Genomic DNA, 17,160 nt, shown 5'->3' with positions numbered 1-17,160 from the left:
TTCTTTTTTCTTTTAATAACTGTAAGGTATGGGTCCCATACTGTGCATTTAGCAATCAAAGAATTCCTACAATAAGTGTGCCTCTCACAAAATAAAATTTTCGATGAAGCAAAGGTAAAAAGATAAGAATAGGATAGTTTTTATGTCCAAACAATTAAAAATCAGAATTACCAGGCCTTGAAATACGTTGTTTCAACTTAACAATATTGAAATACCAAAATTACCTTTGGCTTCCCTAGCCTCTTATACTAAGTAGTACTATATATAATTTTATTTATTGTTTACTCTTGATTTATAAAAACCGTCCAATCATCAAATGATCAGACGGTTCAAAACAAATCAGAAACTTTTTCCAAAACAAAAATACTCCACCACCTCCTCTTTTCCCACACCTACACGCCCCATTCTTTATCTCCGATAACCCATGCTCCTTTATCCTATTCAACTTTTCAAGAAAAGGTCAAAAGAAACACTACCCCTACACACCCCTATTCTCCATTTTCCCCATCCCTACACGCTCCTCACCTCCCAAAATAAAAATTTCAATGGTTGTTCCCTAATTTTCCCAAAAAAATCATAGATCCATGACTTCTTATTCTTCTTTATATCTTTCTCCTTGAAAATCCGACTTTAACCTCACCAGGCTGCCTACCATTATCAACGCAGTTTTCGCTCAAGCAATCGATCAAAGACAAAGAAAAAAGGTAAGATTTGTAAAATCCTTTTCTGTCCTTCCCCCTGAATGCCTTCATTTTTCAGTTCAAATGCTGATTTCCATATCTGAATTTGCCTATAAATAACCATATTTTTGACTTCCAAAGACACCAAAAATTCACATCTGAAGACACATACATAGATTCATGAATCTACTAGTTTTACTACTTTCTTTTGGTCTTCTCTGATTTTTGAGTTTCGGGTTCCTTGCCGGTTTATTTGGACATCAAAGCCTTAGTTTGTTGCTCAACATAAGGTAAAATCTTTCTCAATATTGATCTGTTTTAGCAAAATATGTCATTTTCTTTATTTGTAGATTGAACTTCGAAATAATTCTGTAGTATTTTATTTTTGGTTGATTTAATTTATTTTAGATGTCTTATGCATTTTTACTGTTTTTGTCTCTTATGAACTTGCTAGTTTGCTTGTGTTGATGTAATAAAAAAAATAAGAATGTCTTGCTATGGTACTAATGTGATGCAGTAGTTGATAAGCATGTTGTTTCATATTTTACATTGAGAAATTTATGAATTTAATATTTTCGTTTTGACGCTCTGATGTTTTTGTCAAGAGTATATTTTAGAGAAAATTATTCTTAGTTGTTTCCCTATTTATTTTCAGCTTTCCCTTTGTTGCAAATTTCCAGGAAATTTTGTAGGGGTAATTGGTATATTTTAAGCTCTCTATTATAATTGTTCTACTCTGATGTGGTTGCTCTATTTTTGTTTTGTTGTAGTATGCTGAATCTTATTTTAATTTGATGAATCATGCTTGATATTTTACCTCTATTTTGATACTGTTTGTAAACGCTTGAAGTTTAAATTTTGTTCTAATTCTAACATGATGGCTTACACCAATGATTGATCTATTTTGTTTAGGAGTTGAAAGAATGATTATTGTTTTTCTGTTTATGTTTACCTCTCCAAATGTGGTCTTAAGTCCTACAAGTGTTGCCTTCACTTTGACTGGTATATAACTTGATTTATCTCCAACATGCTAAAATAATCTTTAACTATTCATTAAGCATGTTAGCCTAAATTATTTTGCAGTCCTCATCAAGATATGTTATTTCCATTCCTTTAGTATGATTATTAAGTTAATTCATGTCAACTAATCTTATGTGATCTCATTTCAAAGTTTCCTTTTTACAACTTGCAAGTTTACTTTCACATGCTTTTGTCTAGACATGATTACATTTTTTACAATAATACATGTGATCTCATTTCAAAGTTTGTTTTTTTTACAACTTGCTTTTTTATATCACATCAAGTTCACTTTCAGGTGCTTTTGTTTGCTTAATTTTTGTTTCAATTTTTGGTCCAGAATATGGTATTAATCATTTTCTCCTCTTATTTTTTTATGTACAACCGGAGTGCTGGAGTTTCTACTTTTGAACTCGTTTTGGCCCAAAATATTGGGCCAACAACTATTAGGATTGCTAGAGCTCAGAGTCTTGTAAATTAGGAGTCAACATCCCTAGCCTTCCTTGTTACTGCTTTAATTATGTTTTTCTTGATACATTAATTTATTGATACTAATCTATCTTCTTTAGTTTAGATTTTTATGTGAGCTAATATTATTTGTTAATAAGTCTAATAGTATGTTTAAAATAAAAAATAAAAAGTATTCTTAAGAATAGATGAACGTCTAGAACATTCATTTAGGCGTTTAAGTTAAGAGAAATGGGATAAGAAAATTTAGCGTTTCAGATTTTTTTTAAATATGTTAGAAACTAGTTTAAAGGCTAAGAGAGATATCTTTTTTTAATCAAGAATAGATATGACTTCATATCATATTTCTGCAAAACTAATACATTTATAGAATGAATCTCAATAGATAGGCCATCTTAGATTCTTTTAATTAATTTCCTTACAAAAATAATTTGTTTTGGGCCACTTAGATTATTTTTAAAAATATACAATTTATTATTATATCTTTTCAAATCAAATATATGGCCTAGGTACTTTACTTTTGAACTAATGTATTATTTCAAGATTTCAGATTTATTAACAGATTCAAAATACAAGGTACATACATATGTATACCATACACACAAGGTACATAGTTTATTTTTATACTAACTTCTACTATACTTGATATATTATTTTTTTATACACAACATATTTTTTTTCCATATCTACTATCCCTTTATCAATGCTATTTTCCTTTTTTTGTAAATTCCTACACGTTAATACGCACATCAATTTACTACACATGTATCTATCGTCATTTTATAATAATAAGCTCACATAAGTGTAAGCAACATACATATGCATATTTTATTTTGAATATCTGTAAGATCACAAACTATACATAATATTTTAACATTTTGTATCATTATTATTTTTAGTATTTTTGCAAAAACTCCATTTTATTGAATTTTTTGATCAAATCATATTTATTATACATCACACATATTTCTATATATTTAAAACCTATTAATTATTCTATTTTTTATACATCATAATTCTATATATGTTAATAAAATTAGTAATTTATCATATCCTTTAAGAACTCAACATTTATATACAATAGATTTATATAAGCTCATTTATTTCATGTGAATTTAATAAAAACTATAGTTTCATAATACATAAATATCACGATCCGATTTCTTAGGTTATGATGGCGCCTACTATAACCCACCAATAGGCAAGTCAACCCATATCTCAGAACTGTAAGTAATGGGATGTCAGGGTAGAAGACCAACAAATCTATCTAAAACAGTAACGAAAATAGCAGGAGCATACATGAACGGGCGGAAGCAACTAAATATATACAAATCAAAATGAATCCCTCGCAGAACCCGGAAGTCACCTGTACAGAGCTACTAGTAAGAAGAGTACAAGTCCCAAAAGTGGACCACAAAAATAAAGCTATCTCAAAAAGAAAAAGATAGGCAAAATGCATATACAGAAGGAGACAGGTAAATCTATGATGCAATGTGCTCACCCTCGCCTTCGATCACGATAGAACCTGGCTCGAACTCAACACCGACAGCTAGTATTCGGACCTGTATCATGAAGACAGATGCAGAGTGTAGTATGAGTACCAAAAAAATAGGTACCCAATAGGCATCATAGGCCGACTGAGCAAGATAAACAAAAGTAAACTAAAATGCGAGTAAAAGACCACAATAAAAGATAGGGCAAAAAGTAAATGTAGGTATGTACACGGGCGTACTAGCAAACAAAAAGAAAGAATCTAACTAACTCCGTTGGGTTCCGATAAACCGGACAGGTACGCTTGTGCACAAATAAGGAGTAACCACATACACGGACTCCCATAAGCCCGACAGATGCAAGAATAGTTGAAGGAAAAAAATAATGAAACTAAAGGATTCCAATAGTATCACCATATCCCGGACTTGAACCGAACCATCTCCAACTCTAACACCTCAACCCTCAACTGAGAGTAGATAAAGACTTAACCGAGGATTCATCAGGGAAAACAGGAATTTAACCATATGCGAGCTAGATCACGGATTGAAACTGGATAACTGTAACTAATGAGTCGACATGAGTGGCTTAGACCATGGACTTTAACCGGGTAGCTATAGCCAAAGGTCGAGCACGAGTAAGATAGACCGCGGACTATAACCAAGTAACTATAGCTAGAAATCCTGAACACAAGTAAGCTGGACCATGGACTGGAATCGAGTATCTGTAGCTAAGGAACTGATCATAAGAAAGGTAGACCACGGACTTTAATCGGGTAATTGAATCTAAGAAACCAAACCGAGTTAGAGTCAACATTTAACCATATATCACGGGGAGTGCCTCCAAACCAAGTTCCATCAATATGTCATTCCATCCAGAACTAAATATACCGTAAATCTCCAAAGGAGCATCCAAAAATCAAGAACTGAATGATATAGGGCCGATAGGAGAACAGGTCATTAGGGAGGTAAAGTCATAAGATGAGTTACTGCCTAGCTAAGGCTCAGACTATCAGACACAAGTCTGCTATATCAGTCTATAGGGAGCTAAACGTCTGAAACAACATCGGAAAAGCTCTAAGGCCCAACGACACCAAACTATGCAAGTCTAAGGCAACACTAGTCCAAGCATAGACTAAGGCCAAACATGCTTCCAAACATATAACCACAACCATAGTATTCACCACAAGGCATGGATGATCAATAATAATAGGAGTCATACTTACATAGTCCAATAATTACCCAAAATAAGGCCTAGGACTTAGATTCTTGTAAATTAGCATGCTCGACACCCAAGCCCCTCCAAAATCATACAAATCAATGTACAATTGCCTAAATATGCTCAGTCTTATGAGGGAAAATCCATAGCCTATCTGAAAGTTGACCATGCGCGCTCCAACTCATGAAATCAGAGGCTTTCCTTTTCGAGCAACCTCCAAATTCAGCAATGCTATCAATAATTGAACCATAACGTTAAAACGATCGTTATGACACTAAAATTATCAAATTTGGAGATGGACCAATTTTGGAGTCTAAAATAGAGAATTGTGGGAACTGCTCCATAATTCATGGAATTGACTCCGACAATAGGCTCTAACTACTACCCCTATCTCATGCTCTTAGAAGGAGCACAATTCACACCTTAAGTCAGCGGCAATACTATCATGCATTCATGACCAACCTCAAGCTTTAAGAACTTAGAAATGCTGGAAAATGGAGAACTTACCTCAAGGTAAGTCGAAACTCCTAATTCTGAACACACCACTGGATTCCCCTCGAATATCGATGCAAGATAGCCTTTTGAATTACCCAAATCACCTAAGAATTGAAGAAGAAATCACACTTTAAAATTTAATTGAAAATATAAAAATCAAGTCTTAAGAACGACCCTCAAGTGTCGCTTTAGCGACTACCAGGGGATCGCTTAAGCGATACCCACCTAAAAGGCGGGCCTCGCTAAGTGACCAGTCGCTTTAGCGATAGGGTTGGTCACTTAAAAGAGTTCCTGGCTTCTTAAGAGACACTCTCTTTAGCGACCAGGGGTCTCTTAAGCGATGAAACTAGATACAGTTGGTTCAAAAACAAGCTTAACATGCCAAATCCTCCGACGGGGTGCTCAGAATTTGTTCAAAACTCCATGCGCGCAAACAAGTTATGCTACCCTACTAATTTAATGTTCCAGACTCAATGGCATAGTCAAAATTTCTATACGAGGTCTCTACGATAGAAAGTGGGTCCTACACCCAAAGGATATTTGAGTCAACTTCTACAATGGACCTGAGATTAGACCTGAAGCCTTCGATATCGAATGGAGGGTCGTTCTAGACCAAACTTGACATTCCACAACTAACTACAGTGTCAGAATTTTCATCCGAGTGTGTTTTTCAAGAATGTTATCCATAGTCAACTATAGGCCAATTTTCAAAGGCTTAAGTGCCAAATGGTCTTAAACTCGTAGCGATTGCCTCGGTATTTATGCCGATCATGATACTAGCCTAATTTGGCCATTTCGGAGCTGATGGAATCGTGAGAATTTCATTTTGAGGTCATTTTCTTCAAGTTATGACCGAAGTCAATTTTTAAAGTTGTAAAATCTCCAAAATGGAGAAACTAGCCTTAAACCCAAATGAACGACTAGGCGAGCAAAAAGTCAGTGCCAACAAGTCATACATAACTTGGGGTCTCTATAGGAACACTCTAAATGATGGAATGAATGCTTTAATTCAAAAATGACTTAGATGGTCATTATAATATTCATACTAGAAGAACTTTTGTCCATGAAAGTAAGAATCAAGAAGTACCTAAAGGCTCAAATAAGTCGGGAAACTGTGCCGCATCTCATGTTCGGTCTCCCAAATAGCCTTCTTAACTAGACGATGCCTCCAATGGACCTTAACCACAATAATGGCTTTAGAATACAATTGTCTGACATCTCCAACAAAAATAGCAATTGGATCCTCAATATAGCAAAAACGATCATCCAAGTCAACCGCGTCATACTGAAGCACATGGGACTATATGGAACATACCAGGGCAACATTGAAACCTAAAAACTTGATGAATAGCTAAAAAGGTTTGGGGTAAAGATAACTCATATGCAACCCTGCTAACTGTTCTCAATATCTCAAAAGAACCAATATACCTGGGGCTAAGCTTGCCTTGCGTCCCAAATCTCATCACACCCTTCATAGGCAATACACGGAGGAATACTATGTCACCAACGACAAATATGAACGATCAACACCTATGATCCGCATAACTTTGTGTCTACTCTGATCTGTCCTGAGCCTATCCTGAATTACCCTCACCTGATCTAAGGCCTTCTGCATCAAGTCTGTACAGCGTGGCTTGGGATCCGTATACTCAAACCGACCAACTGGAGAGCAAAAACGCCTACCATATAGGCCTTAAACGGGACCATCAGAATACTAGAGTGGTAGGTATTGTTGTACGCAAAATTTGCCAAAGGTAAAATTTGATCCCACTGACCCCCAAAGTCCATAAGATAAGCCTGCAATATATCCTCGAGAACCTGTATAGTGTACTCCGACTGACCATAAGTCTGCGGGTGAAAATATGTGATAAGGTCAACACGGGCACCGAAATCCTCCTAAAAAGTCCTCCAAAAGCTAGATGTGAACAGTGAGCCTCAGTTTGAGATGATAGAAATAGGCACAACATGAAGGTCAACTACCTTCCGAATGTAGATAAGGGTAGCCTCTAAGCTCTGTAGGAAGTATGAACAGGAAAAAAGTTTGCTAACTTGGTCAATCAATCCATGATGATCCAAATACGATTAAGACAACGGGAAGTGTGAGGCAATCCCACAATAAAATCCATGGTGATCTGCTCCCATTTCCATTTGACAATGGGTAATCTCTGAAGCTTGGCACTAGGCCTCAAATGCTCAGCCTTAACCTTCTGACAACTCAAACAATACGACATATAATCTGCACTATCTTTCCTCATGCCGCTCTACCAATAGTGCTGCCTCAAATCATGATACATCTTAGCTATTCCCGGATGGATAAAATATCTGGAGTCATGGGCCTCGCTAAGGATCATATGAATCAAACCCCTAACTCTCAGAACACAAAGTCGACCACTGAACCTTAAAACCCCATCTAAATCTAAGGTAGCCAGGCTAGTATCATGTCCCAAAAATCAATCTCGAAGTGCAACTAAACCCTTATCCTCGAATTGGCTGCTTCAAATCCAGTCCAATAGAGATAATTGTGCCCCCACATAAGCTAACATACATTAGGAATCAGAAATATTAAATCAAATCATGAAGTTAGCTAAGAACTGGATATCAAAAGCTAATGGCCTCTCTACCGTAGAAAGGAAGGCTAGACTACCCATACTCAACGCCTTCCGACTCAAGGCATCTGCTACTATATTTGCCTTGCTAGGATAAGAGAGAATAGGAAGGCCATAGTCCTTCAAGAGCTCAATCCAGCGGCGCTGCCTCGAATTAGGATCCCTCTGTCTTATAATGTACTGAAGGCTCTTATGATTAGTGTAAATCTTGCATCGAACCCCATACAGGTAGTGCCTCCAAATCTTAAGTGAAAAAAATACCACCGCCAAATCTAAGTCATGAGTAGGATAGTTGCGCTCATGCAACTTAAGCTGCCTTGAAGCATAAGCAATAACCCAGCCCTGCTGCATCAGTACACAACCCAAATCAACACCAGATGTGTTATTATAAATGGTGAATCCCTTTCCCTCAAATGCAAGAGTCAATACATAAGGTGGTAAGAAAATCCTTAAGCCTCAGAAAGCTCCTCTAGTACTTCTCCGACCACACAAACAGGACATCCTGGCGAGTCAATCGAGTCAGACACACCGTTATAGTACAAAAACCCTAAACAAAATACCTGCAGTACCCTACTAGTCCAATCAAGCTATGAATCTCAATCACAAAGGTGGGCCTAGCCCAATCACAAATAGCCTCAATCTTCATCGGATCTACCATAATGCCATCCTTGAACACCACAGCCCCAAGAATGCTAGAGACTTAAGCCAAAACTCCCATTTTGAGAACTTGGCATAAAGTTATTGATCTCTCAAAGTCTAGAGCACTACTCTCAAATGTTGCTCATGCTTCTCCCGGCTCCGTGAGTATACCAGAATGTCATCTATGAAGACTATGACAAATGAGTCCAAGTATGGCCTAAACACCTAGGTAATCAAATCCATGAACATGGCAGGGGCGTTAGTTAACCCAAAAGAGATCACTAGGAACTTATAGTGTCCGTAAACGTCCTAAATGCGGTCTTAGGTACATCCAGTACCCTAATCGTCAATTGGTTGTATCCGGATCTCAAATTGATCTTAGAAAATACCATGACACCCTAAAACAGGTCAAATAGGTCATCAATCCTAGGCATAAGGCAATGATTCTTCACCATCACCTTGTTCAACTGCCTGTAGTCGATGCACATCCTCATAGTATCTTCTTTCTTCTTAACAAAGAGGACTAGGAAAACCTAAGGTGATACACTAAGATGAATGAATCCCTTATCCAAGAGATCATGAAGCTAAATATTGAGCTCCTTGAGCTCTATGAGGGACATACGGTACAGTAGGGTGGAAATAGGATGAGTACCTGGCTATACATGTATAGCAAAATCTATATCGCGGTAAAGAGGGAGACCAGACAGATCAGAAAGAAACATATCTATAAACTCTCGGACGGTAGGTACTGAATCAACTAAAGGGCCCTCCCTACTCACATCTTTAACAAAAAACAAGTATGCCAAATACTTGCTAGCTACTAATCTCTGGGATCGAACAAAAGAGATCACCCCAACCGATGTGCGACTATAAAAACCCTTTCACACCACCGGTGGAATACTAGGTATGGCTAAGATAATGGTCTTAGCATAGCAATCCAAGACCGCATAGTGAAGGGATAGCCAGTCCATGCATAGAATAAAATCAAAATCAACCATATAAGGTAAAATGAGATTAATTCTAGTGTCACACCCCTCAATAGTCACCACAAAGGATCTAAAAACCTGATCCACTAATAAAGAATTACCTACCAAGGTCAAAATACGCAACTGCTAGACTAATAGCTTTAGACTCATACTCAGTCGAGGGGCACAATATATAGATATATAGGAACATATAGAGCCTGGATCAAATAAAGTGGATGTTGGATGATGGCATAATAAAATTATACATGTGATCACATCATCCGAGGCCTCAATATCTGCCTAGCTAGAGCAGCATAGAAATGGGCCTAGGCTCCTCTACCCTGTGCGTCAACTCTTCCTCCTGACCTACCTCCCCAGGGACCACCCCGTGCACCCTGGTGACCACCCCTGCGGTATTGTACCTTGCCTTTATATCTAAATGGAGGTGCTAGTGCTGGCACAAGTCTACCTACTTGTGGAGTAGGTAAGGCTAGCCTGTGCTTAGGTTACTCATGGGACTAATGGTCTAACTCCCCACACTATATAGCACCCCTGTGCATGTCAGCTGAAAAATAGAGGTCGGACACCTCTGCTTGACGAAACCATCTGTGAACTATCTTGACCCCAACTCAGACCAACACTAGAACTAATCTGACGATGTTGATCACCATTCTAAGTTTGAAGAGAGGTCTAAAAGAGGTGGCTGGTCTGACCTGACTAAAATCTCTGGTGAGATCTATCATAGGACTTCCTGGGTCTTAAACGGTGCCCATCCTAGCTATCCTTCTTCCTAGCCCTCTCGTTGCTGCCCCCTAGGGCCTCACGATAAAACTAATCGAGTGTGAGGGCATGGTCTACCACCTCTAGAAATGAGCGGACCATTAAGACTAAAGACTTAGTCTCGATCCATACACCAAACTCTCTTCCTTATTAGGTAATATCATGGAGGCATGCTTGGCAAGCTCATGGAATTAGGCCTCATACTTTGATACTGTCATAGAGCTCTACTCCAATCATGAAAATAGATCTTAGAGCTGATCTCTAATGCTCTTGGGGATAAATTGGGCCACAAAGGCCTTTTAAAACTTAGCCCACATGACTGGTGGAGACCCTGCTAGCCTGGTCTCTAGGTAGGTACACCACTGCTGCCTAGCGGGACCGTTTAATATATAGGCAGTGAAGTCAAATCTTCTCGACTACACCAAACCCAAGGTATGTAGCTTCTCATGGCAAGTAATTAGAAAATCATGGGAATAATCACCCAAAACCCTAGAAAATCTCAATGATGATAGTTGAAAGAACACATCGAGCATCTTCTACTCTTGGAGTAGTATGATGCCCTCCAAATCATTAGGCTGAGTAGCTAGTGCTGGTGGTTACTGAACAACTGGTGCTGTTTGATCCTTTAGTACTAGAGAGACTAGAGCTGGGGCATACCATATATCCCTAATAGAAGCTAATATCTGGGCAATCATCGCTAATAAGTCTGTAGTTGCGGCTGGATCGGGTGGTGGCTGGGCTAGTTCTAGGCCCACCTATTGCTGATGTAATAGAGATACTGTGGCTCCACCTTTGATTCTAGAGTCTGATCTTTGTCCTAAGCTGGTGTTGCAGCCCTGGCATGACCCTTTGGTCGGCCTATACCTTTAGCTCGTGTGCGAGCCATCCTATAAAAGAGTGAAACAACTGAGAGTTCTAGAAACTAAAAAGACACAAATTGTACGATGGCGATACAAAATAGAAACATTCCTAAAGATATCCTATAGCCTCCTAAGGATAAGTCATGGACGTCTCTGCGCTGATTTGTAGGACTTTACTAGATGTTAGCTCTATACAAGTAAGACCGGTAAACCTGGGGATCTGATACCAACTTATCATGACCCAATTTCTTTTTTCATGATGGCGCTTACTACCCACCAGTAGTCGAGCCGACCCATATCTTAGAACTATAAGTAATAGGATGTCAGGGTAGAAGACCAATAAATTTATCTAAAACAGTAATGAAAATAGCAGGAGCATACATGAATAGGTGAAAGCTACTAAATATATACAAATTAAAATGAATCCCTCCTAGAAATTGGAAGTCACTTGTACATAGCTACTAGTCAGAGGAGTAAAAGTCCCAAAAGTGGACCATGGAAACAAAGTTGTCTCAAAAAGCAAAAGAGAGGAAAAATGCATATACAGAAGGAGACGAGTAAATCCATGACTCAATATGCTCACCCTCACCTCTAATCACGACCGTAGCTGGCTTAAACTCAACGCCGGTAGCTATTTCTCGGTCCTGCATCACGAAGAAAGATAAATAGTGTACTATGCATACCAATACAAAAGGTATCTAGTAGGCATCATAGGCCGACTGTGTAAGATAAGAAAAAGTAAACTGAAATGCGAGTAAAAGACCACAATCAAAGATATGGCAAGAAGTAAATGTAGGTATGTACACGAGCATACTAGCAAACAAAGACAAAGAATCTAACTAACTCCACCAGGTTTCCATAAACCCGATGGGGTACGTTCGTGCAAAAATAAGGAGTAACCACATGCACAGACTCCCATAAGCCTGACAGATAGAAGAATAGTTATGGGAGAAAAAGAACAGAATTAAAGGATTCTAGTAGTATCACTATTTTCCAGACTTGAACCAAACTATATCCAACTCTAACACCTCAACCCACAACTGAGAGTAGACAAAGACTTAATTGAGGATTCATTAGGGAAAATAGGAATTTAACAACATGCGAGCTGGACAAAAAATTGAAACTGGGTAACTGTAGCTAATGAGTCAACATGAGTGGGCTAGACCACAGACTTTAATCATGTAACTGTTGCCAAAAGGCGAGCATGGGTAATCTAGATAGCTGATTATAGCCGGGTAACTGTAGCTACAAAGCCTGAACATAACTAAGCTGGACTACGGACTGGAATTGAGTATCTATAGCTAAGGAACTGATCACATGTATGCTAGACAACAGACTTTAATCGGGTAACTATAGCTAAGAAACCAAACCGAGTTAGAGTCAACATTCAACCATGCATCATGGGAAGTGTCTCTAAACCAAGTACCATGAATATGTCATTCCATCCTGAACCAAATATACCTTGAATCGCTAAGGGAGCTTCCAAAAATCAAGAACCGAATGATACAACCCCGATAGAAGAACAGGGCATTATGGAGGTAAAGTCATAAGATGAGCTACTGCCTAGCTAAGGCTCTGACTATCAGTCTCAAGTCTCTATATCAGTCTATAGAGAGCCAACCATCCAAAATGATGTCAAAAAAGGTCTAAGGCCCAACGATACCAAAACTATGCAAGTCTAAGGCAACACTAGTTTAAACCTAAACTAAGGCCAAACATGCTTCCAAACATATAACCACAGGCACAGTATTCACCATAAGGCATGGATGATAAAAAATAACAGGAGTCATGCTTACACAATCCAATAATTACCCAAAATAAATCCTAGGACATGGATTTTAGGAAATTGCTCGACACCCAAACCCATCCAAACTTATACAAATCAGTGTACAATTACCTAAACATGCTTAGTCTTATGAGGGGAAAACTATTGCCAACCTGAAAGCCGACTATACATTCTCCAACTCATGAATTTGGATTATTTCCCTTTTGAACAGCATCCGAATGCTGCTACACTATCAACAATAGAACCACAACATTAATACGATCATTATGATGGTAAAATTATCAAATTCAAAGACAAACCAATTTTAGAGTCTAAAATTGAGAATTATGGGACCCGCTCTATAATTCATGGAATTGACTCCGAGAATAGGCTCTAACTACTACCCCATGCTCATGCTCCAAGAAGGAACACAATTCACACTCCAAATCAGCCCCAACTCTATTATGCATTCAAGATCAACCTCAAGCTTTTAGAACTTAGAAATGCTGGAAAATGGAGAAATTACCTCAAGGGAAGCCTCAACTCCTGAAAACACCACTGGATTCCCCTCAAAAATCAATACAAGATAGGCTTTTGAATCGCCCAAATCACCTAAGAATTAAAGAAGAAATCAAAATTTGAAATTTAATTCAAAATCTAAAAATCAAGTCTTAAGAATGACCCTCAGGTGTCGCTTTAGCGACCACCCGTGGATCTCTAAAGTGACACCCACCTAACAGGCGGGCCTTACTTTACCGACTACACCAATCGCTTTAGCGATATGGCTGTCTCTTAAGCGATACCCGCCCAACAAGGCTAGTCACTTTAGCGAGCTCCTAAATGCTTAAGAGATACTCTCTTTAGATACAAGAGGTTTCTTAAGTGATGGCACCAGATACAACTGGTTAAAAAATAAGCTTAGCATGCTAAATTCTCCGATGGGGTGCTTGGTATTCATTTCGAACCCCATGCGCGCAAATGAGATATGCTACCCCACTAAATTTGACATTCTAAACACTATGGTGCAGTCAAAATTTCCATACGAGATCATTAGGACTAAAAATAGGTCCCACACCCAAAGACTATTTTGAGCCAATTTCTACAACGGGCCTCTAGATTAGACTGGAAGCCTTGAGAAGTGAATAAAGGGTCGTTCTAGACGAAACTCAACATTTTGGAACTAACTGCGCTGTCAGTATTTTTATTTGAGTGAGTTTTCCAAGAGTGTTGACCAAAGTCAACTATAGGACAACTTTCAAAGGCAAAAGCACCAAATGGTCTTAAACTCGCACTGATTGCCTCGGTACTCATGCTGATATGCTACTAGCCTAATTTGGCAGTTCCAAAGCTAATAGAACTATCTTAATTTCATTCTAAGTTTTTTTTCTTGGAGTTATGACCCAAGTCAAATTTTGAAGTTATAAAAGCTCCAAAATGGAGAAACGGGCCTAAAACCAAACAAACAACCAGGTGATCGAACAGTCACTGCCAGCAAGTCATAAATGACTTGGGATCACTATATTAAAGCTCTAAATGATGAAATGAATGCATAAATTCAAAAATAACATGGAGGGTCATTACAATAAAATTGTTGTACACTTTAAGTACATTTACTTATTTACTTATTTATTTTACCATATAATAAATAAAATACTATTAAGTTTGTTTCACACATATTATAGATATGTATGTCGTATGTTTCATTTTTACCATTTTTCTCAAATTAATGAAAACTTTTGTTATCAACATTTTCTAAAGCAAATAAATGAATAAAAGACCCCTAATCATTTTTCTAAACTAAATTTAAGGACTATCTTCGGATAGACTCTAAGGGATGCTTAACAACTTAACCTCGAATAACCAAAACCCTTACCTAGAATCTCACTAGTTTCTCAAATCAAAACAAAGTTTATATTTTACATTTTTTAAAATGATTTTCCTAATATTTTCCTTAAAATTAGGTAGCGACTCTAAAATATTTCAAAATTAGCGGCATAGCCATTTTATGTTGCTAACTATTTTAACCTGTTCGAAAATATAGTGCGACAGATATGCATCATGATTTATGACATTACATTTGCATCTATTTCATCCTGTGATTGATTATGATTTGAGATTTCCTGGGTTTTCTTGAGTATGGTGGAGAGAACATATGTATGTACTTTGTAATTGTGGAGAATCTAGTATTCTGGTATAATTGTGTTCTACATTGCTTTACTTAGGGTTTAGTTTCTATTTTTTTGAGTAACATGTTGCTGGTGCTCACCCCTTATTTCTACACACATGTATGATCTGAGCATAACACCTCTTACTCTTATTACTTCTATTGATCAGGCTGAGCTTCTGGATGCATAAGAGGTAGAAGCTTGTCTTCTTCGGTAGACTCTTGCCGCCCATTTACTTCATGTTTTGTTCTACTTGAGGAATGGGACATAGAGACTTGTATCTTTTTCTTTTCTGTTGAAATAGTGGCATGTGCATCCGAAACCAAGTGTTGGGTGTTTTAGAATCTAGTTTTTTTTCTTATCATTGTCTATGTTGTATTAGACTTTATACTTCCATTTTTATTGTCATTTATTATGAAGTGTTTAGACTCTTAGGCTAACTTGCCTTGGTGGGTTAGGCGAGTGCCATCACACTCAAATTCGGGTCGTAAAAAATTTGTATCAGAGCCAAGTTTATAGGTATTACATGTGTACAAGCCTAGTCTAGTAAAGCCTTGAGGATCGGTGCAGAGATGTTTGTTACTTATCTATGAGGGGCTATGAAGACTGTTAGGTAATCCTCTTTTTACTTTTTTCAATTTTGTCGTGCGTGGGTTCTTATATAATTGTTGAGTTATCGCATGTTCTTTCGGCAGATGGCTAGGACTCAAGCATCAACTTTTACTTGATGAGGGGAGACAGCCCCCGAGATTGCTACTAAGACACAATTGTAATGAACTTGAGAGTCATTTTTTAAGTTTTTTGTGAAATTACTACTTTACCTATATTATTATTACCCCTAAATATTATTTGTTCACTTTATGTGGTTGAATGTGTTAAAGTCCTAGTAGTTAGTGAATTGGGTAGATTCTTGAGTTTTATTGAGTTAAGTTGTGAAAAAGTGGTTTTTTTGACCAAACAGAGATATAAATCTCGAAATAGAATTATGTCTATTCCATCAGCTTCGAAATATAAAAATTGGTCTAGGAGAGTCATCAGAAATAGATTTGGGGTTGATATGTGAATTTGAGGTCTTGAGTTGGTTTTACTTTGGTCATCATTTTTAGATCCAAGCGTCATATGAGAATTCTATCAGTTCTGTTGTATTCAGAATGCCGAGTTTGGTCTAATTGAGCATTGAATTAGAGCCCCGGTACTTTAATCAACATTTTGAGTTTGTAGGCCAAAAGTTGATTTTAGGCCAATAAGGGGTCCGGGAAGATATTTTGGTTTAAACATCTTTTTTTTCCCAGAAATATGATGATTCCATTGAGTTCAGAGTGTCAAATTTAATGTAGTAGCATAACCAATTTATTTTATCGAAGCCCAAATGATTTCTGAGGGTCTAATCAGAATCATTTTGAGTTGTTATTCAGCTGTTGTTGCTGAGTTCTGGTGCAACACATTTTCTTCATCACAATCGCGACCAAAGGTCATGCAATTTGGATGTATCTGGGTATATATCATCACGATCTCTAGAGGGGGGCTCATGATCGCGATGGTATTTTCCTCCTATTGTTCTTCGCAATCATGAGGAATAGTGGCTCACAATTACGGTGCCCAAATTGATGCCAGAATAGTGTTTAATCGGGAGAAGACCCATTTTCACCATTTTTGTGTTCTTAGACTCCTTGAGGTGATTTGTGAAGAGATTTTGGAGGCAAAGTGTTGGGTAAATGATTTTTGACCTAAAACCTCCCTTTTTCACTAAGTATTTGATAATTTTAACTCCTAAATCTTAGTTTTAAAATCCTAAAAAATCCTTGTTTCTTCCCTAATCCAAGTTTAAAGAAATTAGTGATTTCAAACTCGTTTTGAGCTCCTTTTTATGGGGTTTTCACTTGTGAACTCCAATTTTTGTGTAGAAGCTATTTTTAAAATTAAATTTTAGATTCGAACCTTTTCAAAATTGATTAATTTTTGAACTATTTTACCCCCGGTTTCAAAACCTATTAATATGGGTGTCATTAGACTC

The 17,160-nt window shown here is 37.5% G+C and overlaps 1 long non-coding RNA gene across 1 annotated transcript; it reads left to right on the top strand.

Annotated features, from left to right (window-relative positions):
* Nucleotides 1–474: 474 nt before the first annotated feature.
* LOC129871442 (uncharacterized) lies at nucleotides 475–15,979 on the top strand. The gene is made up of 3 exons (XR_008762255.1): nucleotides 475–704; nucleotides 15,316–15,759; nucleotides 15,842–15,979. It is a non-coding gene; the product is annotated as an uncharacterized LOC129871442 (long non-coding RNA).
* The last annotated feature ends 1,181 nt before the right edge of the window (nucleotides 15,980–17,160 follow it).

Source organism: Solanum dulcamara, chromosome 10 (genome assembly GCF_947179165.1).
Source record: "Solanum dulcamara chromosome 10, daSolDulc1.2, whole genome shotgun sequence".
Lineage (NCBI taxonomy): Eukaryota > Viridiplantae > Streptophyta > Magnoliopsida > Solanales > Solanaceae > Solanum > Solanum dulcamara.
This window is presented reverse-complemented; position numbering and strand designations above follow the sequence as displayed.